The 23,314-nt window shown below is 44.3% G+C and overlaps 1 pseudogene; it reads right to left on the bottom strand.

Annotated features, from left to right (window-relative positions):
• Window positions 1-4,710: 4,710 nt before the first annotated feature.
• Window positions 4,711-22,763, bottom strand: LOC149996155 (actin-like protein 9; annotated as a pseudogene).
• Window positions 22,764-23,314: the final 551 nt, after the last annotated feature.

Here is a 23,314-nt window from a genome sequence, read left to right as displayed (position 1 = left end):
CAGTTTTCTCTAATATTACTACAAAGGAAAACTCTGATTCCAAAAAACCTCCGCTGCCTTGCGGCATACCTCTTCAGGGGAAAGGCTAAGGGAGTAAACCCCGACAGAAAATCCGGAGCCGGAGTCCCTAAGGCGGTTTGACGTTGTAGTCAACACCGGCAACTCCTGCGGCGCACCTGAAGCCAAGCTGTATTGACTCCGTCTTTCCCTTGGACCCTTCAGCTGTGAAGAGGGGGGGGGGGGGTCTGCTGCATGGGCAACAGCAGACCCTCCATATCACCCTGCCCAAGCTCTGTAGCTTCAGCTTCACTGGAGAGGACACTCCAGCGTCATCGCAAGATGTCGATTCAACACGGGAGGAGACAGATACCGTGTCACTCCCGAGTCGGACTGCACAACCATTCTTGGCGGTGCAGATAGACTCTTAAGAAGCTACACCATCGTCTCTCGAGACGGACGGCTGCCGCCTACAAATATGTGAGGAGTGACTCTCTCCCCTCCTACATAGTTAGTGGTAGGGGAGTGGAAGTCCATATTACTTTGGGAATGGGATTGTGGGACTCTTCAGAGAGAAAGGTCTGGGAGGACCCTGAGAAGCCCATGGATTTGAGTCTGAGTTCTGGGCCTGCCCAGGTCATTTCAGTGTCTTGGGAGTACAGCCCCTGTGCACCCATTCTCACCTTAGACCAGCTCTGGCCATTGATGGCTTGGTACACCTGCCCCCATCCAGGGATATGGGGAAGTTATTCCTGTGCACCAGTTCCATCATGGTCTACTGGGTGGAGCTCTGCAAAGACAGTGCCCAGTATCCAAGCCAGGAGACACCGGGGACTACCTGGGCTTCACCACAGGGTGAAATGACACCACAAATTCTGCCCCCAAGATCAGGCACAAAGGGCCATCTGCATAGATCTCCAGCTGAGGGGAGGAGGACACAAATGGCACTTAAGAGGGCTCAGGATTAACAGGTGGATAGGTAAGCTTGGTCCCCAGCACTCACCTTCTCATCCTGCCAACCATGACCTGGGATATACACTTGAAAGACCCACCAGCCTTTCAACATCTAACCACCTGCTCCTACGCAGGAAGACCCCCCCTCACCACCTACCTTTTCCCCATCATACCACACATAAGGGAGAAGAGTCAAGGGGTGTAAGGTTGCCCACATGGAATCACAGTGGCCTGGCCTGAACTAGCTTGTCCTGGGCTGCCCTGTGTTAAATGAGTGTACAACTTGCTAAATGACCAACAGCATAGAAAGAGAGGTCAAACCCACTGTTTACAGCATGTGAAATGTTTTCACTGCTGACTCTCCAGTAGTCACAGTCTCTAAAACTCAAGGAACAACTTAGAAACTTCTACTTATCTTGGCTTTCTCCAGTCAAGTGAACTGTATAGGAGGCTGTTTCTAGAATTTGGGTGCCTGGTTACCAGAGTAACTTCTGTTTTGTTCTGTCACAAAGGAAGTAAGGTCAAGGCTACATTATCTGGACCCCTTTCTTCAATCAGACCCACCCAAAGGCCCCGCTTGGCTAGAGATTGCTCACCCTTCTCACCCATGTCACCTCTATAACTACATACAGAGAGCCAACACAGCTCTCCCCACAGCTCCCTGAGAATATAACCAGGGGTCCAGCTTTGAGGAGACAGAACTGAATTCAGACTTTTTTTCCCCCTCTGGTTAGTTCTGTGTTCAGAAAAAGCCATTGTGACTCTCAGGCCTAACCTTTGCACTTGGAATGATGCTAGATTACTTCCTAGGCACATCATCAGGTGTATATGACATCAAACCTAAAATACCAGTGGGCTTGTGTCACATTTCTGATGAAATGGAAGAATACAAAGAGGGGTGGGTATAGCACAAAATATCATTTAAAATAAGCTTGGGATTCAGCTGTGTGATCTTGGGAAAGTCAGAACCCTCTTGTTACCGAACAATCGGTGAGGTTCTACTACTCATCACCAACAGGCAAAAACTCTGGAGGCAGAGTTCAGTGTAAAGAAAAGGAATCTTTTATTCAATCTATACAGTTTAAAATAATAGCAACTTTCTGCCTCAAAGCCCGTTTCCTCTAAGACACCCAAAGAAAATCACCCTGGTCTCACTTGAGGTCTGAGAGGACTGGTAAACTGCAGTTATTGTGGTTCTAAATAGGATGTCGCCACCAGCTTCTTGAGGTAAGAGGTGCTGCCCCTAGTGGGAAGAATGAGAAAGTTCCCCTCACTACCCTCTAACCTTGGGTGGGGTGGAGGGTGTGGTGGCGGGGGGTGGGGGGGCGGGAGGGTGATTCTTTCATTCTTGCTGATTCTACAGATTGAAGCTGCCTGCCTTGTGGGGAGGGAGGTGAGGCAAGGTGGGTCCAGCACTGAATGCTTGTGATCTGAAATCTTGGCCTGCCTATGGGACCAACCCCCCAGGAGTGAGACTGGAGCCACTGTCCAATCCCAGGACAAAGTGGGACAGGGTGGGTGGGAATAGCCAAGGCCCTCACCCACCTTCATCGTCCGATAATAGATAACGGGGTCAGGTGTGTGAGAAACGCTCACAATAAAAACTGGGACACAGGACTTGAGCAGTAAAGCGAGGCCTTTATTCACGAGTCTGCAGAGCTGGGCGCACCCTCATAGCCAGGAGAATGTGCGCCCCAAGTAGACAAAGGAACCTGGTTTTATAGTCTTAGCTTCCCCACCCTAACGCAACTAGTTTCCCCTCCCCTCTCCTCCTTCCCCGTTTCTCCATGACTGGATACTCCGGAGGTACAATCTAACCCGTTCATCTAAATGCCCCTATTGTGATTTGTGAATATGCTAATGTTATCCACTCCCTTCTCAGAGATCCTTTAATTACATTTGCCCTTAAGACCCTTCAATTACATTTGCCTTTTGTTACCAATGACTTTGCTACTGGTTTGGGAGTCACTATGACCTTGTTTCTAACAGGTGGGACAGGCTCGATGCTCCGTAAATATATGAGTTTTCAGCCCTGAAAATTTCTGCATAAGAACAGTGAGAGAGAGAATGAGAGAGAGAAATGCTTAATAAATATTGACTGATTGAATAAAGGAAGGAATGGTGCCTTGGACTGGGAGAAGATAGGACCCAGTGTGAACATGAATAAGCTCTGACAGTTTGTGCTTATTTTGTTGATAAACTGGAAGAATGTGTCCAGGCTGCTGACCCTGGTGTTTATTGGGCTGGGCTGGACATTGGTGTGAAGGCAGAAGGTCCTGCCTCCAAGAGGGGCTCAGGTTAGCCAAGTGAGACCAAGGACACCCTCTGGGGAGAATGCTCAGTTTCCCATCATGAGAGGTTGGACTCCAACTCCAGGCCTCTGCAGAGACAGGGTGGGGCAGGGGAGGCCTCACAGGTCATCCTCAGGGCAGATCCCAGAGAAAGCCCCTGGGGTGGTGTGGCAGGAACAGGCTGAGCAAGGTCTGGGGAGATGGAGTGCACTGGCATGAATTATTAGTAGAAAGGAGGGAGATGGGGAAAACACAGCCCAGGACAATTGGTCCCTGGGGACGTATGTGAGGGTTGTGGTGGTGGGAGCCAATTTTCAGGTGGAGCCCACACCTGAGGTATCCAGGTCATGGTGGGCTGGGCAGCCTGGGAAGTCACTGCCCACTGGTGACTCAACTAACAGGATATAACCCAGAGGCTTGTTCTAAGGGTGGGCTCCAAGGAGTCTGAAAATCCCAGAATGGGGTGTATTGGGGGTTCATCATGGGGAGACTCTGGGAGACTATAATTGCAGATCAGAATGGTCCTGGGGGCTCAGGGCTTTCAGGAGGGGTTGCGGCATAGGGACAGGTGGTGCATGGTGAAACGGGCCGTATGGGCAGATGCAGGTCAAGGGTGTGGGCTGAGAGCAGTATGGGCCATCCTGGGAGTATGGGGTCCCAGAACATGGTGTTCTTTGGGGGCTATGAATTGAGGATGGATTGTGGGAGCACCTGCATAGAAAGGAATCTGGGGCAATAAATCATGCTGGGAAAACAAATTTTGTGGGGAGGGTGGAACTTGGGGAATGGCCTGTGAAAACTGGGGAATCTTTCAGTGAATCATTGTAGGGGAGAATCTTGTGGAGCAGAACATGGAGCTTGGTGGTGATGTGGCGGGTTGGCATTTGGGGTGGTCTGAGAGTGCTCAGAACATCAGAGTGTCAGAGAACTATGGGTAATCAACAAGGTAAAACCAACAAGGGAGTAGATTTGGGATGCTCAGAACAAAGGATGTGTTAGCAAGTGGATCTAGGGGGTATGCTTGGGGAAAATAGAGGTGAGATTATGAGAATGGATCTAAGGACTGGAACACTCATGGTAAGATTTGAGGAGGGGGGTTGGGGCACCCTGTACAGGTTCCTTAGAAAAAAACAGGTTATAGGGATGAGTTTGGGGTCCTTGAAGGGCATAACAAGGGGTGAATTACAGGGCTTAGAGCCCAGGGGAATCTTGGAGAGCTATATCAAAAATAACAGATCATGGAGGTGAGATTAGGGGGTTCAAATATGGCATGTCTTTGGGGCTTGGATGGAATCCCAAGCTAAGACTGCCTTGGAGGTTTGGGAACAGATCATGGGAGATGAGTTTGACAGGGTTAGTGGGTCTATGTCTATGTGGGTCCAGGAGTGGACCAGACTGTGCCCTGGAAGAAGGCAGGATGGAGCCAGCTGGGAGCAAAACTTTTACCGTCCCCCATCTTCACCCCTCATCAGTAGCATCTGCTGTACACAATGTGGGGGCTCTGCTTCTCGCATTGCTCCTGCAGGACCCAGCAGGACTGGGAGTGCAATGAGGGCAGTATGGAGCCCTGATCCCCACAGAGAAGTTTCAGGCAGGCTGAACTGTCATCACTGTATATTCCTCTGGGGGCAGACTGTGCAGCAGCCTGACCTGGAAGTGGCTGTGGAACCCCATGAAGACCAAGAAGCCCCTGCAAAACAGCACATTCTGGGCCCATCCAACTGCACCTTGTGGGGCACCTTGACAGGACTCTGTCTGGCCATGGAAGAGACACCCACGGGAGACAACCCTGGGATCTCTGTGGGGCTGAACAGCAGCTCTGGGCACTGTAATAGCTCCTTGCCCAGAGTGACTGACTGTCTGCTGGGCAGCTTCAGGCTCTGCTGCCATTCCAGCTTGGTCTGGGCCTACTCCTTCTGGAAGTCAGGAGCCACGTAGCAATAGCAGCACTTTGATGTTCTTCCAGGCCCTGCTGCCCCTTGGCAAGCTGGAGCCCAGCAGCATCTCTACCAGTAAGGTGGTCGAGTGGGTGCCCACCAGGTCCATATTCTTGATGGCATGGGGCAGCTGGTAGTCCTGGAAGACAGGCACCATGCAGGTGACCCCATGGCCCATGTCCGCCACCAGCCTGCCAACCTCCCGGGTGCAAAAATGAATAGCACCAACTGTGAAGCCATGTACATGGAAAGGGAGCACTGCAAGTCGAAGGCCACCTTCACCACATTCTCACAGTTGGTAGTGGGGCTGAAGGTCAGTGGGAGAACAGCAGCAGGTTGTCTGGGGTGGCTGTGTAGGTCTTGGTCCAGCAGGTGATGCCAGATGAACTTGGCCTCATCCCAGTTCACCATGGTGGCTTTCTTCACCGGGCTGCTCTGGGATTAGATCCAGGAGAGCCCTGTGGTGGCTGGTTTCTTGGACTGGAAGCCCACAATGGTGGCCATGGTGTAGGTGGGCTAGGCCTGCCCCATGAAGCCCACCTTACAGGTGCCTGTGCTTACCTGTCACCCACCATGCTGAAAGCATCCTGCTGCAGGACTGAGCTGTGTATCAGGCTGTGCCATGGGTCCCCTGGGTAATACTGGGGCTCTGAGGAATTGTGATTTGCATCTATGGCTCCAGGTGGCTGGGTGAGTTGTTGGGCAAGGCTGACCACTGTTCTCTGGGGTGTGTGGGTATGGGGAGAAATAGGTGAGGCTGAATAAGAAGCAACCATAGGCAGAGAGTAGAGGGGACTGGTGTATGGCATCAGCCTTCCTGCTTTCTCCTTCAGAAGGATTTATAATGCAATGGTGAAGGTGGTGCCCCACCCTGCCTCAGAAAGCTCCCAGGGTACCCATCCATGCTGCATTCATGTCAAAGTGCCAAATTTGGAGAAGGAGGAGGACAGAGGGCTCCAGGGGAGGGATTTCTGACCCAGCTCACTACTCCTGAATTAGTAAAATGCGTGTGGTATTGAGAGCTCCTTACAGGCCTCACTGGAATATTAATCAGGTAGTAGTCAGCTAGCATGGCTTTCTGGTTTCCAAGAGGACACAGAATCCAGATTAGCATGGGAGACAAGGTGAGTCAGACATCCCTGCACTAGGTTATTTGACTCTTCTGTTCTCCCTGCTGCCTGGAATAACCTCACTGACACATTCCTGCAGAGCAGGAATTTGCCTCTTCAGATCTCAGTGGGACACCTCGTTCTCCTGGCAGCCTTTCTGATTTCTCCTCTAGTCCTGAATGTGTCATGGGGATTTCAAAATGAGAAAGTTTAATTTACTAGTTGTGTGGTGATTTTTTAAAGTATATTTTATTGATTATGTTTTACAGTAGTCCAAATTTTTTCCCTTTGCTCCCCTCTGCCCAGTACCCCCGCTTCCCTCCAGCAATCCCACTCCCATTAGTTCATGTCCATGGGTTCTGCATATAAGCTCTTTGGCTTCACCTTTTCCTATATTATTCTTAACTTTCCCCTGTCTATTTTGTACCAACCAATTATGCTTCTTAATCCCTGCACCATTTTCCCATTTCTCCCCTTCCCCCCTCCCAGCTGATAACTTTCCAAATTATTCCTGTACCTATGATTCTGTTCCTGTTCTGGTTTGCTTAGTTGAATTTTGTTTTTATATTTTATATTCAGTTGTTGATAGTTGTGAGTTTATCATTTTAATGTTCATAATTTTGATCTTCTTTTTAAGTAAGTACTTTTGACATTTCATATAATAATAGTTTGGAGATGATGAGTTCCTTAAGCTTTACCTTGTCTAGGAAGCACTTTATCTCCCCTTCCATTCTAAATGATAGCTTTGCTGGATAGAGTAATCTTGGTTGTAAGTCCTTGCTTTTCATCACTTTGAATACTTCTTGCTAGTCCCTTCTTGCCTGCAAAGTTTCTTTTGAGAAATCAGCTGAAAGTCTTATAGGCACCCCTTTGTTGGTAACTCTCTGCTTTTAAGATTCTCTCCTTATCTTTAACCTTTCACATTTTAATTATGATGTGTCTCAATGTGGTCCTTTTTGGGTCTAGCTTGTTTGGGACTGTGCTTCCTGGACTTATATGTCTATTTCATTCACCAAATTTGAGGAGTTTTCCTTCACTATTTTCTCACATAAGTTTTCCATTTCTTGCTCGTCCTCTTTTCTTTCTGGCATCCCTGCGGTTTGGATGTTTGCACATTTAAAGTTGTCCCAGAGGTTCCTAAGCCTCTCCTCATTTTTTTCAATTCTCGTTTCCTCGTTCTGTACTGGTTGACTGTTTCTTTTCTTCCTTATGTTCCAAGTCATTGATTTGAACTCCAGTTTCCTCCCTTCACCACTGGTCTTGTGTGGACTTTTCTTTGTTTCATTTAGCATAGCTTTCACTTCTTCTCTATGCGTTTATCATACTTAAGGATGTCTGTCAAGTCTGTGAACATCTTTATCACCAGCATTTTGAATTCTGCATCTGTTAGGTTGGCCATCTCATTGTTTGTTAAATTGGGTATCTCCTCATCGCTTAATTCTCCCACTGGAACCTTGATCTGTTCCTCCTTTTGGGCCATAGTTTTCTGTCTTCTCAACTTGACCAACTCCTGTATTTATTTGCCTCTGTGTCTTAGGTAGAGCTGTCACACCTGTTACGTTGTAAGGGGCGGAGCCCTAGGTATTTGTCAGTACAGGGTGACCCATTTCACCCCGTTGTGGCACTGTATGTGGGGGAGGGGTCTGAGAGGGAACAATGCCACTTGCTCAGCACTCGCCCTTTTTCCAGGTACTTCTCTTACTTTTGTATGGGACTGGCGCCTCTCTAGCTGTTGCCTTGGTCATTGTTCCCAGAGTGGGTGGGTCTACAGATGTTATAGGACCATGGGAGCCCTTTAAACAAACAGACTCTGCTGAGAGACCAGCAGTTTCTTCCTCTGCCCCAATCCCCACTGGTTTGCACAGTCAGAAGCAATGAGGCTTGATTTTCCCCTGTGCTGGGATCGTGAGCTCTGTGGTCTGGTCATGAGCTGGGAACGCTCCCCAGGTGTCTCTCCCAACTTTTTAAAACACGTGACTGTGCTTTCCACCAGCGTGCTGCTGCCACCAGCACACTGCGTCCTCTTTGCCCCAGCTCCGCCCCTCCTACCTGTATGAATGAGTATTTCTTCTTTATATCTTTATTTGATGGACCTCCATGGAGCTCGATTTTCTGGAACTTCTGGTTGTCTCTACTTTTGAGGTAGTTGTATTCCTTCTTAGTTGTGGAGAGAAATGCAGTGTGTCTGTCTGAGCCTCCATCTTGGCCAGAAGTATGTCATTCCAATTGTGTGGTGATTTATTACCTTGGCCAGAGAGGGAGGTTGAGTTTTTAATTAATTAATGAATTTTGTGTGTGATCTAAAACATGTTTTTGGAAATGTTCTTAGCTATTTATTGAGGGTCCAAATACATTCCTCTCTAGTCTTAATCGAGATATAATTTACATATATACATAACATGGTGATCTGACACATTATCATTACAAAATAATAATCACCTCACATAATTACAATTTCATTTTTTGTGGTGAGAATATTTCAGGTTTACTCTCAGCAACATCCAAGTATACAATACAGTATTATTAATTATAATCACCTTGCTGTACACTAGATCCCCAGAACTTATTTGTCTTATAACTAACAGAAAGTTTGTACCTTTTGACCCGAATCTTCCCATTTCCCCCACCCTCAGGCCCTAGTAACCACCACTCTACTCTGTTTCTACTATTCGAGCTTTCTAAAATTTTATATATAAATGAGAAAATACAATATTTGTTCTTGCCCAACTGATTTCACTTTGCATAATGCCCTCAAGATTCATTCTCAAGGTTCATTCATGTTGTATCTTGTGTTAGACTTTCCCTCATTTTAAAGGCTGATTAATATTCCAGTGTATGGGTGGACAACATTGTGTTAATCCATTTATCTGTTGATAAACATTTGGATTGTCTCCACTTTGTGGTTATTTATTATGAATAATACTGCTGCGAACATGGGTGTACGAATGTTTCTTTGGGGCTCTACTTTTAATTCTCTTAGGTATATACCCAGAAGTGGGATTGCTTGATCATATGGTAATTCTATTTTTAACTTTTTGAGGGACTATCATACTGTTTCTCACAGTGGCAATGTAGAGGCTTCCCCTTTCTCCACATCCTTGTCAACACTTGTTATCTCATGTGTTTGTTAAATTATAGCCATTCTTATGTTTGTGAAGTTTTAATGGAGTTTTAAGCATCAGCATATTAGAAAGCCACATTTAATTCAGATGGACTATTCCATAAAGAAATGAATAGACTGTGCTCATGGGCCAGCTTTTGGTACTGATTTGATTCAGCTACGTGTAGAAAGGGTGTCTCCCAGTACTCCACCTTATTCAACACATATGCAGGATAAACCTTTGACCCCATGAAAGAGTATTTTGGTGAATTTAGGTTACAGCCAATAATAAAACACATTAATAAATATTTTTTCTATTTAAAGAATCATTGTGGCAAGTCAAAGGATATTAGATGATGGCTTGAAAAGGGTAAGTTTCACTGCAACTTTATGACTTAGAAGTGGGTTTTAAATTCATTTTTCTGATGGGGAAATACAGTCTCAGAGAGGTGAAGTAAGTTGTCCAAAGCCACACAGTGGTGATTGAGGTAAAAGCAGGACATGAATGTAGATCTCCGAAATATTTCAGTGACTGACTGCGGATTTGGGAAATTGTGGTCTAGAATCCATCCAAAACTGTGGATGGGACTTCCTGAGCCTTGTTTTTCTCTTGGGTAAAATGAGGATATAGTGTCTGGCACATAATAGATTCTAAATGCGGGGATACTGCAGAGAACAGGGCAGAAAGATCACACTTAGAGGCAGCAAGACAATGATGTTTTTAAAACCACAGATCTGGAGCCAGCTGCTGTGATTTAAACCCCAGCTCCTCCACTTAATAGCTGAGGCAAACTACTAGCCTCTCTGTTCTTCAGTTTCCCCATTAGCAAATTGAAAGTAATAATAGTACTGACTTCAAAGGGCAGCTATAAGGATGGACACGTTGTTTGTGAAGTGTTTAGGTCAGTGGTTGGCACATAGTCAGTGCTCTTTGAGAGTCTGTTATATAAATTACAGGTAGTGAGGTTTTCAAAATGGGATTAGGACATTAATCAGGCATTTCTGTTTGCGGTGAACTTCTTGGAAGCCAGCTGCTCTTTTTTTCACCTTTCTGAAGTTGCTGGGAGATGAGTTGTATTTCCTCCTGCCAGCAGGGTGTGACCAAGACCACCAATTTCTTTTACTTTTGTTTTAGCCAAATCCTTTGTTCTCTTGCTCAGTTCTCAACTAAAGTTGCAAATTAGAATTACCAGAGGAATTTCAAAACAATCTCCATATCCTGGCTGTACCTCTGACCAATTAAATCCGAATCTCTGCAGATGGAGGTGAAACGTGGGTGATTTTTTAAACTCCCAGGAGATCTCAATGTGCAGCAAGTAGAGATACCGATCCGAGTCTTCAAAATTCTTACATTTTTAATTTCTCCTGATCATCAGAAAGGATGAACAGTGAGACTGCAGTTGTGAGGCAGGTCCCTCAGACCAGTAGGTCTGTAGGCTTAAACAGGTTTGAGAATCTCCAGGAAGCCTTGTTAAAACAAATTTGTTCCCACCCAGAAATTTTGATTGGCAGGTCCTGGGAAGGGGGAAGTCCTGAGAGTGTGTATCTCTCATAAGCTCCCAGGTGATGCTGATGCTGCTGGTTGGTGGACTCAGCTTTGAGCAGCATTATCTATAGACTTGCAGACATCTGGGAGATGAAAGGGAAAACCCAGCAAAGCTGAAACTGTAAGACTGAAGTATTTTATTTCTAATGTTTTTTCAAAAATTTAAATTACAAAGTGTTTCAGGCTTACAAAGCATCAAAAATACAGGATAAATCACAATAGCCAAGTTATGGAAACAACCTAAATGTCTGTCAGTGAATGAATGGGTAAGATGATATGGTATATATACAATAAAATTATTCAACTGTGTAGAAGAGAACTTTGCCATTTGCAACAACATGGAGGAACCTTGAGAGCATTATGGTGAGCAAAGTAAGTCAGATAGATAAATATTGTGTGATCTTGTTACAAAAACAGGGGTGTCCAAAAAACCCCAGAGTTGGCAGCTGGGGAATGGGGAGAAGGAAGCAGCTTTCAGGATGCCTCCACATGCCTGAGGCTGGTGGCTAGTGTCTTTGTTATGCAAAATGGCTTTAATGAATCCAAGGCCTCAAGTAGATGGGAGGGGTCTTGGACCAGGGGATGGTATGGAAAAGGCACACAGAGCCTGCGTGAGGTCCTGTGAATGGTCAGAACTGGTTACCACACCCACTGCATCAGAGGACTTAGGAATTTAAAAATAAGCGGCAGACATTTTAAGGGGTCTGACGATTCAGTTTTAAGGAAGGGACATACCTTGCTGCTTTGAAAAGGAAGGCTCTCCATGTGGATTACAAAGGACTAACCATACAGTTTACAAGGAGGCTGAGAATCCGCGCGGTTCTGGATTAAAAGCTGGCGAGCACCTTAACACAGAACTCTCCAATCAGAATTGAATGATTGGCAGCTACTGGTAAAACGGAACTGTATTTAGGAAGTAGGGAAATGGTATCTCTAACTTTTCTAAAACTAGCCTGGTTTGGTAGGGGAAGGCAAGGATATGTGTCTACGGGTGTTTTAAGGAACATAAAACTTAACAGCAGAAATCCACAAATAATCTAAATCTATGTAACTGTTAAATAAACAATTCTTTTTCTTTTCATTAAACTCTGGTATTGAGAGTTATAATTCTGGCGGCGGGCAATCGGGCCCCTAACTAAAGATCCCGTGGGTTCTGTTTCAGTTGGAGCAGCCCAGGGGTTCTGTAACAATCTCACTTATGTGAAATTGAAAAAAACAAAAAAACTGGAGAACAAACAGGAATGTTGTATTAATCATGTCTTTCATTCTGATTTCTGTTGACATCTTGTTAGCAAACAAATCCCATGTGAGTGCTCCTTTCCTGTGCAAAACAAACAATCCAGAGAGCACACACCCAGCCACATACTTAATGGAGATTTCACACACAGGACCACTGTTCCTCTGCCCAAATCACCCCAGGGCCAGGTGCCAGACAACTAGGGCCAACTCCTACACCCCAGAGCCTACTGAATTATTCAAACTAGGAACTCTTAGGCCAGTTTACCTCCTTCGCCCATTTTTTTTTCTGATCTCAAAGAACCTGGTTACCTGTGCCCACCTGTCACAGTATGCCCCCACCCCTTGGGAACTGGGAGAAACATGATCTTTTCAATGGCAATCATCTCCTGATCTGTTGGTCTTGCCAAACCTGAACAATAACACACTTTTTTTTAAGACATACTCCTTCACTCATTCTTCTCACTCAGAATTCTCTTTGGGGCTTGGATTGTCCAGCATTTTTCAGTCATCCACACAAATGCTCTCTCCTTCATTTCTGCAGTTTATTAAGAACTGAGCATCATTTTTTACCTCATGCTCAAGTGGGGCAAATTTTAGATGTAGAGAACCTGACCACCACTGCAGTTCATTTTCTCTGCCCTGAAAAGGAGAAGCCAGAAGAGATGTCTGATGTAACACCTTTCCCTGGAACCTCCATTCCTTGACTCTTAGGTCATCACTCTTGGATGAAGAAGGTGCTGGTGGGCAAAGCAGGAAGTGACCCATTCCAGGGAGGTGTTGTTAGGAGTCACTGTGAAATTGGGGAGAGCTGATGGGTGTCTCTCCCTGGGTCTGCACGCTACCCTAGCTCAGCAGATTTCAGAGCAAAGTAGGGAAAGAACAGGCAGGACTGTTTTTCACCTTTGTCTTGTGCAAACAAAACACGCTACAAAATGCTGGGGCCTGTGTTCCTAGCATACAGACTGAATATCTGGATATTTCACATCACCTTTCTACTTTTAAGTCCACAGGAGCTGTGGGTAGGGACCAGGCTGTGGGGGGCCCCAGGCCTAATGGACATGGCTACTGTTTGCAGAGACCAGGTGCAGGGATGGCTCAAGACTTGAGACCCAAGACTGGCTGAGGGTGGGGCTATTCCCAGGCCTGAAAGCCTTGGCCACTATGGGCTATGAATGTGGTCCATTGTCTGTTATCTACTTTATCAAATTCTGGATAAAAAGATTCTTGCCCCCCTTTCTCTGCACCTAAGGAAACTTAGAGACCAGTCTGTTTACCTATTGGACCTGGAGTTTCTGACAGGAACCAGGACAGCTCCAAATCCAGGCTCCCATCCTGGTCTTCACCAGAAATTTACAATGCAGAGTGTTAGGTGCCATCTGCAATTCTGGTGCCATCTATAGTCCAGTAATGGCCTGCAGCATAGAGGATATTCCAAAAGATCAACCAAATGGAGGGCAAAGTTGGAGGCATGCCCAGCTGCCACAGGAGGATTTTAGAGTGAGGAGATGATGGAGAAGTTTAGGAGAGGAGGAACAGACAAGAGGGAACATGTTCTCCTTACACAGGGCCCTCATTTGTGTAGAAGGAGCACCCTTTTTTCTGCCAACACATCTCTGGAGTCAGTGATGTACAGTAAGAGCTGAAAGTCTAGGTGGAGCCATTTCCCACCCAGGGGGAGTGGCAGAGGGCAGAGGGCAGAGAATGAACTTGGCGGCACCTCTTGCACCACCACCAGGCTGGAGTGTGAGCAGAGCCAGAGGAGATACAAGAGGGATGAGCATGGCCCCTGCCTTGCACCCATGGTCAGAAGCTGGCGGACCAGGAAGCGGAGACTTATGAAGTTATGTGAGGCAAGAAAAGTGATACTCCATACGGAAGGAGCTAGAAGCATGCCTTTTATATCATGGAGACTCAAGAATGTTTCACATAAAACTCAGACCCAGGACTATCAGTTAGAAAGTAGAAGCGAGACTATAAAGAGATGAAACGATTGGGTTTGGCCTGTGCATGTGGGAGGTAAGGACCTTAAGCAGAAAAACCTGTAAGCCCATGAGAGGACACTTCTCAGGCCCCAGGGAAGCTGGAAGCAGTGCATTCCACAGACGTGAACCAGCCCTTGTTCTGGGTCCCACATGGACCAGTGACAGGGCTACAGACTTTGGCCAGTGAGATTCCTGACTTCATACTGCTCCCCACTCCAAAGCCCGAAACTCTGTGGGGAGGGGGTGTCAAAAAGTCCCCAGCAGAACAGCAGTAGCTGTCCAACAGACAGGGGACAGCACCCCAACACCAACTGATCTGGTGGTGTCCCCAGCCTGGGCTGGGCTTCCCAGGCATCTCAGCATCAAGCATGACCACCAGGGAATAGAATGACCACAGCTAATGATTTCCCCCAAAGTCTTCCTGTCCTTACTTAATGCCGCCTTGGTGCTCAGAGCAGCATATGAGTCTCTTGAGATATGGCTCCTGGTTTGGGAGAGACAGGTTGGCCATTGGAGATGACCATGGCCCTGGGAAAGCCCAGGCAAGACACTGGGAGGAAAGTGGTCCTCTGTGTCCAGGCCATGTCCCAGGCCCAGCCACCATGACAGAGTTGGCCACCTACAGGGACCTGCTCACTCTCTGTGCCTCACTCAGCTCAGAGCTTGGGTGTCCCTGGGGCTGCAGCAATGTCAGCAGGCTCTGTGGATCCCTTTTGAGTCCTCCTGAAGGGGGCTCAGGAGCTGAAACAGGGAACATACCTCTCCACACCTGGTTACCCAGCCCCTTCCCTCCCTGTCCATCCACACAGGAGCTCTCTGCTCTCCCTTTGCAGACATGGAGTTGAGAGCTGGAGTGTGCTGTGGAGGCTGCAGAGTTAGGGATAGGCACTCATCCACAGAAAAAGAAATATTTTTTTCCTTAATAGAAACACACATCAGTAATAAATTTATGTGACACTTCTGCCTGTGTGAGCCTTCCCAGCCCCATAAGTCTGCGGGAGTGCATGATGGCCAGTTACATGACAAACTGACTAGGCCACTGTAGGCGAAAGTCATACGTCCTCTGCCGGGGGCCCTGCAAGCGGGCCCCCCCGCCCAGGTGTCCTGTGACCTCAGCTTGCAAGAACTTGCAAACGAGTCTTGCCAGCATCAGCAGCTGCACGCGGCTCCTGGTGGCTAAGTCACAGAATCAAGGGAACAAAGAGGGCTGAAGACCTAAGCCTCCTTCCCACAGTGATAACGTCAAGTGGTGCAGACCCTTGGACCCCTACTCGCAAACGATTCTTGGGGGCCGGTTTACAAGTCTCTAGGAACAAAGAAGCTTGAAAATTAGTGTCTCCTCTCTCCTAGCAACTATATCGGATGTGGAACAGACCCTTGGACCTTTGTAATTTACCGCTTTGCTCTGTAGCCCTATAGGTTAATGTCTATCCCTCTTAGTGGGATCACGTAAGCCTTTTAGTTCTGTAGATCTATAGGTTAATGTTTATCCCTTTTAGTGGAAAGAATGTTTGTTACCATGTAAGCCTTTTTAGTTTCTATTTAGTTTTACTTAAAAAAATTTTTTTTTCTGCAACCCAATAAAAGAAACGGAGGGCTGTGAATAATCGCTGATGGCTTGAGCGAGCCACAGTCCTCCATGCATAGCTGGCCACTCATCCTGCTTGCTGGACTTAATCTCAGCGTCTCTTTCCACAAATATTCATGCAACATCTGGCGCCCGGACCTAGGAACCCGAAGGTAAGAACCGGGAACAGGCAGGACCGAAAAGGAATTGGCTGCGCCGTTGTACACAAAACTTCGGAAAAACGCATCGGAGTAATGGAGAACAATCCCTTAGTAAATGAGGAATATGTTAAGCTTTTAAAGTTGTTTCTTAAAAGTTTAGTTTTAACAGATAAAAGAGAGTACTTTAACAGATTTACTCCTGCAAGTCAGGAAGCACTGTTATTGGTTTACTCCAGAGAAAAAGAAACAGTTAAATTTAAAGATGTGGAAACAGGTTGGTAAAGCTCTTAGAAGAGCTCATCAAATTGGTCAGCTGACTTAGAACTGGTGCAGACCAGGGTTATCTAACAAACGAAAGATTTATTTTCGATTGTTACAACAACTGGTAAAAGAAACTGGATATCAAGTTAAGGAAAGGTATCTTGTTAAATACTAAGAACTGAATTTTTGTCAGTCTATATTAATATTATATACCTTTTATTATCACTCTAAATAAATAGTCAGATATCATTTCATAATATATATTCCTTAGTTGACAAAATTTCCAAGATTTAAAAGTTAAAAAGCTTCCTTACAACCTTGAGGTATTTCAAAGGGCCCTTGAAATATCTCAGGACTTTATTATTTTCTTCTTACCAAAAAGAAGAGAACTCTAAATCAATCAGGCTTAATACATTTTAAAATACTTGGAAAGCTTTGTCAAATAAGAAAATTTTACAAAAAAGCTCAAAAACAATTGACTTTTAAGAACGCTAATAAATACTGTAAAACAGTTCTTCGTCCTCTTAAACAAAACTTTCAAAATATTAGTCAGTTTATTTAGGCTTATCAAAATATTGGCACAGAAAATTATAAAGCATCTCTGCTTGCTGCAACCGTCTCTACGGCTGCCACCAAAGGTCAATAAGAAATTAAATGTTTTGCTTGTAGAAAAACAGGCCATCTTAGGAAGGATGGCCGCAATAATCAAAAAGGAAACTCTAAATCTCCAATAAAGAACTGTCCTCATTGCGGCAAGGGGAAACATTAGGCCTAGAACTGTGAATTTAAAATTTAATAAGAATGGTAAATGTATAGCACCCTCTAATAATCAGGGAAACTAGCAGTGGGGTGAGCTCTGGTGCCCCGAACCAAAACAGAAGACCCCAAGGCCCCAGCAATCAAATGTTTTAAAGTCAGGGCAGTGCCAAGTCCAGACCTTTGCGCAGTCACAAGTGAGAGCGCAGGGCTGGACTTGGTCACCATCCAGCAATTAACTCTTAAAGAACAAGATTGCATTTATGTTGCTCCTACTGGAGTATGGGAACCTTTGCTTAAAAAATATGTAAGTTTAATAATTGGCCAATCTAGCCTTATTGTTAAGGGTATTATTACTCAATCAGAAGTTATTAACTCTAATTTTAATTTAAAAAAATCAAAGTTATAATACAAGCCACGGGCTATCATATCATACCTGCTAACAGTCGCATAGCACAGCTTATACTTCTTCCTTATACTGTGCCTGCAACTCAAAATGTTAAATGTAACTAGTCACCCTTGAAGGTAATTCTAGCTTAAACAGTCCCAAATCTTTAACTAAAGAGGCTAAAAAGGAGCTTGAATTAATTGAACAATAGTCTCAAAATAGTTAAATCGTATCCAGTAATTAACTAATTTTGTTGTTATCCATAGCATTCATTCTCCTACAGGAGTATTATGCCAAGCTGAAAATATTGAGTGGTTATTCTTACCACACAAATCAACTAAAAGACTTTAAACTTATCTTAATAAAACCATTCAAGTTATAATTCGTGGCAAATTACGTTTTAGGCCACTTTGTGGTCAAGACCCTAGTGAAATTACTGTTCCTTTTACAAATAAGGAAACTGCCTCTCACCGAATGTTATATAAGAAGTGGCAAAATGCTTTTTCTAACTATTTGGGTAAAATTCACATTTCTTATCCTTCCTCCAAAAGGTTTCAGTTTTTAAAAAAGAACTCAGTGGATACTTCCAAAATGTGTTGCTCTGCAGCCCATCTCTGAAGCAGAGACGTACTTTACAAATGCCAATAAGTTAGGCGTTGCTGAATATAGTAATTTAAAAAACAGTAAGACTATTCAAAACCCTTATACTTCTGTGCAAAAGGCTGAATTATTTGCCATTGTCATGCTGTTAGCAGATGTTTTTTCAGTTCCATTAAATATCATCACAGATTCTCAATATGCGGCTCATACTGTTCAAACTCTTGAAACTGTAACCATTCCTCAAAACGGTTCAGAACTTAATGTGCTTTTTTTACAGCTCCAGTTTCTCCTTAGAAAAAAAATCATCCGATTTATATAACCCACATTCAATCTCATACAGGTTTACTGGAACCTTTGTCTGCTGGCAATGAACATGTCAATAAGCTTGTTGGCTCCGTTTTAAGTGCTCAGTCTGAGCATCAGTTACATCATACTAATGCCCACTCACTTAAGGAACGGTATAATCTTACCTGGCAACAAGTGCGTCAAATTATTTGTAATTGCCTTATGTGTCAAGTAATTAACCAACCTTCTTTACCAACAGGTGTTAATCCTAAAGGTTTAGTTCCTAACCAAATCTGGCAAATAAATGTTACTATTGTACCTAGTTTTGAAAAACTTAAATTTGTTCATCATTCCATTAATACTTGCTCAAAATTTTCCTGGGCTACAGCTATGTCTTCTAAACATTCTGAATGTGTCATTACACATATACTTGAAGCATTTGCTGTAATTGGAAAGCCAGAAACTATTAAAATGGATAATGCTCCTGCATATCTTTCTAAAAAATGTCAGGAATTTTTTTCTCAATATAATATCAAGCACATTACTGGTATTCCTTATAACAGCACAGGACAAGCTCTTGTTGAATGTTGTAATCGGACTCTTAAAGAGCTTCTTGAAAAACAAAAAGGGGGATATGGTATGGATTCCCCAAGGAAGAGAATTATGAATGCATTATTTACTTTACATTTTTTAAATTTAGGAGATGATTCCCTCTCAGCAGCTCAAAAATATTGGACTGTGAAAACTATGTTACTGTTAAATCAACCTATTAATTATTATGATGTTTTAACCTCTAACTGGCTACCAGCAACTGTTATTCGATGGGGCCGAGGCTATGCTTATATTTCCACAGGCACTCAGAATATCTGAATTCCTAATAAACTCCTTAAGTTGTGCTATGTCCGCCCAGAAGAGGGGGCAAAAGGACAACAACAAGAAGGACTGAAGGAACCTGCCAAACCTGTCAACTTGGAATCAAATTAAACAATTAGTAAATCAAGGAAAAGTATTAGTAAGAGCTAATCATAACCCTCTTACATTTGAAATACTGTTTCTTGCTATGCTTGCTATCATGTTTGCCCAAGCTTCCAGGGCTAATACTGAAAATTATACTTATTGGGCCTATATTGTTAACCCGCCTCTAATGAGAGGAGTTTCCTGGTGGGACCACACTATTCCCATTTATCATAATGAAACGAGATGGTTGCCCGGTCCTTTTGATGTAAGAGGACCTTTAAAACCTGAAGAAGAGGGAACCATCATGAAACAGTATGTTACTAATGTTTCAGGGCTTCCAATTTGTTTAGGTGCTGGAAATCATTGTCTTAAACCAGCCATACAAGCCTGGTTAACTATGCAGCAAAATAAAACAGGTCTTTATGACAAAAAATTAATTTTACTTGCAGCAACAAGCTTTAAGGGTTTTATACAATCTAACAATAAATCTTATCCCCCTCCAAATATGCCACTATGTTCCCTGCCAACTTTTCTCTCAATAACTGATTGGGTCCACTGGACTCGATGCAGGGGAGAAGAAGTACGAGTTTTAATTAATAGTTCCTATGGAAGTGTCATTAATTGGAGTCCTTATGGCTCCGCTCGTACGGCAAAAACAAAAAAAAACTTTAAGGTGGATGAGACATGCCAATACCATATCCACTCTGGCCAAAGAGACCATTATGTGGCACGGGGGTGGATTTTTGCCCCCCGAGCCTTATTTAAAAGGATTTTATATTCAGCATCATTTATGGAAATTAAGTGCTGCATTCAATCCTGTAAATTTGTGGACTGGTCAATTATAACAACATAATAGTATTCATAATTTGACCATGACCGAAAATTTTACCCGCTATATTCAGGCTTGTGTTCGCTTTCCATATTTGCTCTTAAAAGGACAAATTACCTGGAAACCTAATAGTGGGAAAATATCATGTTATAATTGTACGTTACATACCTGTATTAATCATACTATGATTTTAGCTCCTGAGGAAAGCATCCATGTACTCAGAGCCAGGGCCGGAGTTTGGATTCCCATTCAACTAGATCGACTTTGGCAGGGCAGCCCTGCCTATGGACTCTTTCAAAAAATGGCTGAACAACTATTAGGCAGAAGCAAACACTTCGTTGGACTTCTCATTGCTATAATAATAGGACTAATAGTTATTACTGCTACCGCAGTTATGCTGGGATAGCACTTCATCATTCTGTACAAACGGCTAAATTTGTAAGAAACTGGCATCAAAATTCTGAACAACTTTGGACTACTCAGTGTCAGATTGATACTGAAATGCAATCTGAATTAGCTGATTTAAACCACGCTGTTGTTTTGTTAGGTAATCAATTACAAAGTGTAAAAAGGCAATTGTCATTGAAATGTGATTGGAATCAATCTACTTATTGTATTACTCCTGTTCCTTATAATGAAACTGAATTTCCTTAGGAAGTGGTTAAAAAGCATTTGCTAAATCATGATAATTTAACTCAGCATATTGTTTCTCTCCAGACTAAAATACACAGTACCTTTAAAAAGTATTTAGAACAACTGTCTGGACAAAGCGTTTTTGAGGATGTTATGACAGGCATTGAACGCATGAATCCTATTAACTATATTGAAGGATTTATAGGATCACATGCTGAATTGTTAATTTTTCTTACTCTTATGCTTGTCCTATTGATTATGATTTGTAAGCGCATTAGAAAAAAGGAAAAGACTAATGCCACTACTTCAGCAATATTTTCAGTCATACACCACAAGATGTACGTAAAACAAAAAGGGGGAGATGTAGGCGAAAGTTACAAGCCCTCTACCGGGGGGCCTGCAAGCGGGCCCCCGCCCAGGTGTCCTGTGACCTCAGCTTGCAAGTACTTGCAAATGAATCTTGCCAGCACCAGCAGCTGCACGCGGCTCCTGGTGGCTAAGTCACAGAATCAAGGGAACAGAGAGGGCTGAAGACCTAAGCCTCTTTCCCATAGTGATAACATCGGATGTGGTGCAGACCCTTGGACCCTTACCTGCACACAATTCTTGGGGGCCGGTTTACAAGTCTCTAGGAACAAAGAAGCTTGAAAATTAGTGTCTCCTCTCTCCTAGCAACTATATCGGATGTGGAACAGACCCTTGGACCTTTGTGATTTACTGCTTTGCTCTGTAGCCCTATAGGTTAATGTCTATCCCTCTTAGCGGGATCACGTAAGCCTTTTAGTTCTGTAGCTCTATAGGTTAATGTTTATCCCTTTTAGTGGAAAGAATGTTTGTTACCATGTAAGCCTTTTTAGTTTCTATTTAGTTTTACTTAAAAAAAATTTTTTTTCTGCAATCCAATAAAAGAAACGGAGGGCTGTGAATAATCGCTGATGGCCTGAGCAAGCCACAGTCCTCTGTGCGTAGCTGGCCACTCATCCTGCTTGCTGGACTTAATCTCAGCGTCTCTTTCCACAAATATTCGTGCAACAGGTCACAAAATGTTTTTTGGATGAGATTAGCATTTAAATCAATAGACTTTGAGTAAAGCAGATTATTATACTGTGGTGGGCCACATCCTATTGGTTGTAGGCCTGGACAGAACAAAGACTGATCTCCTGAGGAGGAAGGAGTTCTGCCAACAGAGGATCTTTAGGCTCCAGTTACATCAGTTCCCCTTGGTCTCCAGTCTGATGCCCACCCTGCAGATTTTGGACTTACCATGTCACCATAAGTGTGTGAGCCTATTTCTTACAATAAGTGTCTCTCTCTAGACACACACAGGCACACACATATATACACATACATATATGGACACACAGAAATACCCGATTGCTTCTGTTTCTCTGGAGGACCCTGATGCACCTAGAGCACAATGGAAAATGTTTACGACATTTAGTAGACAAGCGTTCTCTTCAAAATACCCCTTGCTAACAAGTACTTTCCATGGTGCAGTGGTGCCAAGTACAAGCCTAGGCATGAACTGGCAGGGCCAGCGCAGAAGCTGGCACACTCTGGGCTCATCAAAGCCAGCTCACTGCACTGAGCATGATGGACAAATGCCTCACACTCAGGTGTGCCAGCTTTGCTCAACATTTTATGGGCACATTTCTGCTGTAGGCATTTTTGACATCTGATTAGTTTGCCTGCTCCAGCCAAATTCCTCCTATTTACACACACATCTCTAAGTGCTTCAGAGGCTCCTGTGCCCAACTGTGAAATACTCAGGAAGGTGATGTTTGGCCTCTGAGTAGTCCTAGAGAGATGCTAATCCTCAGCCAGGACTGATAAAAGTGCATCATGCCTTCAAAGTCCTTTCTAATAGCAAACTTCACACAAAACAACTCAGTCAATTTGACAGGATGCTAGAAAACTTGCTTTTGGAATACAAATACAAATTTTTCATTTCTGCAACAAAACTATGGCAAAGCCCACATTTAGGGGGGAAAAAATCACTAATATTGTGACTAGTCCATGCCACAAAACTTGCTGTGAGCCTTATGAACAGATAATGGAAGGAGCTGGATTGTGACTCTGGCTGTGAAGAATGAGCAGGTTCCTGACCTTTTCTGAGTCCTGATCCTCTTACCCGAGTCAGTCTCCTGCGACTTGGGTTTCCCTGAAGGCATGTGGAATGTGAGTTGCAGACTGTGAGGAGACATACATGCCCACACACATGCAGATGCACACACACACACAAATGCATGTGCATGTGGCTCTGGCACATGCATGCACATATGTGCATGTGCACACAAACATGGGAACACACATTAGTGCACACACATGTACACATACTGAGTGAGGCCCCATAGCAATAATCAGCTTCATGCCCAGATTAGCCCTGACTCCACCCTGGCCCTGTGGTAACCACTCCCTGCTATGCCAATGAAGAACTAAAGTTTGTCAGGGAAGGTACATGTGGCCAATAGCAATAGTGACTACATGGAATTCTTGGCTCAAACTGTCTACAGAAAAGGGTTTCCTGGACAAGTCTGAGATACGATGAGGGCTGGGGCCCTGCTTCACATGGCTGCATGGGGGCCACACCAAGCACATGTACACATTTCCTCTCTTGTCTGGGCCTGAGCACACAGAGGGCCAGCAAGTCAGGGATACCCAGGTGACAAGAGCCTCCAGAGTGGGCACCTATGGGAGAATGATGGGAAGTCAGTATTTAGAC

Source organism: Furipterus horrens, unplaced genomic scaffold (genome assembly GCF_987537825.1).
Source record: "Furipterus horrens unplaced genomic scaffold, mFurHor1.1.pri manual_scaffold_12, whole genome shotgun sequence".
Classification (NCBI taxonomy): domain Eukaryota; kingdom Metazoa; phylum Chordata; class Mammalia; order Chiroptera; family Furipteridae; genus Furipterus; species Furipterus horrens.
Note: the sequence above shows the minus strand (reverse complement) of the source record. Positions and strands in the feature narration are given on the sequence as shown.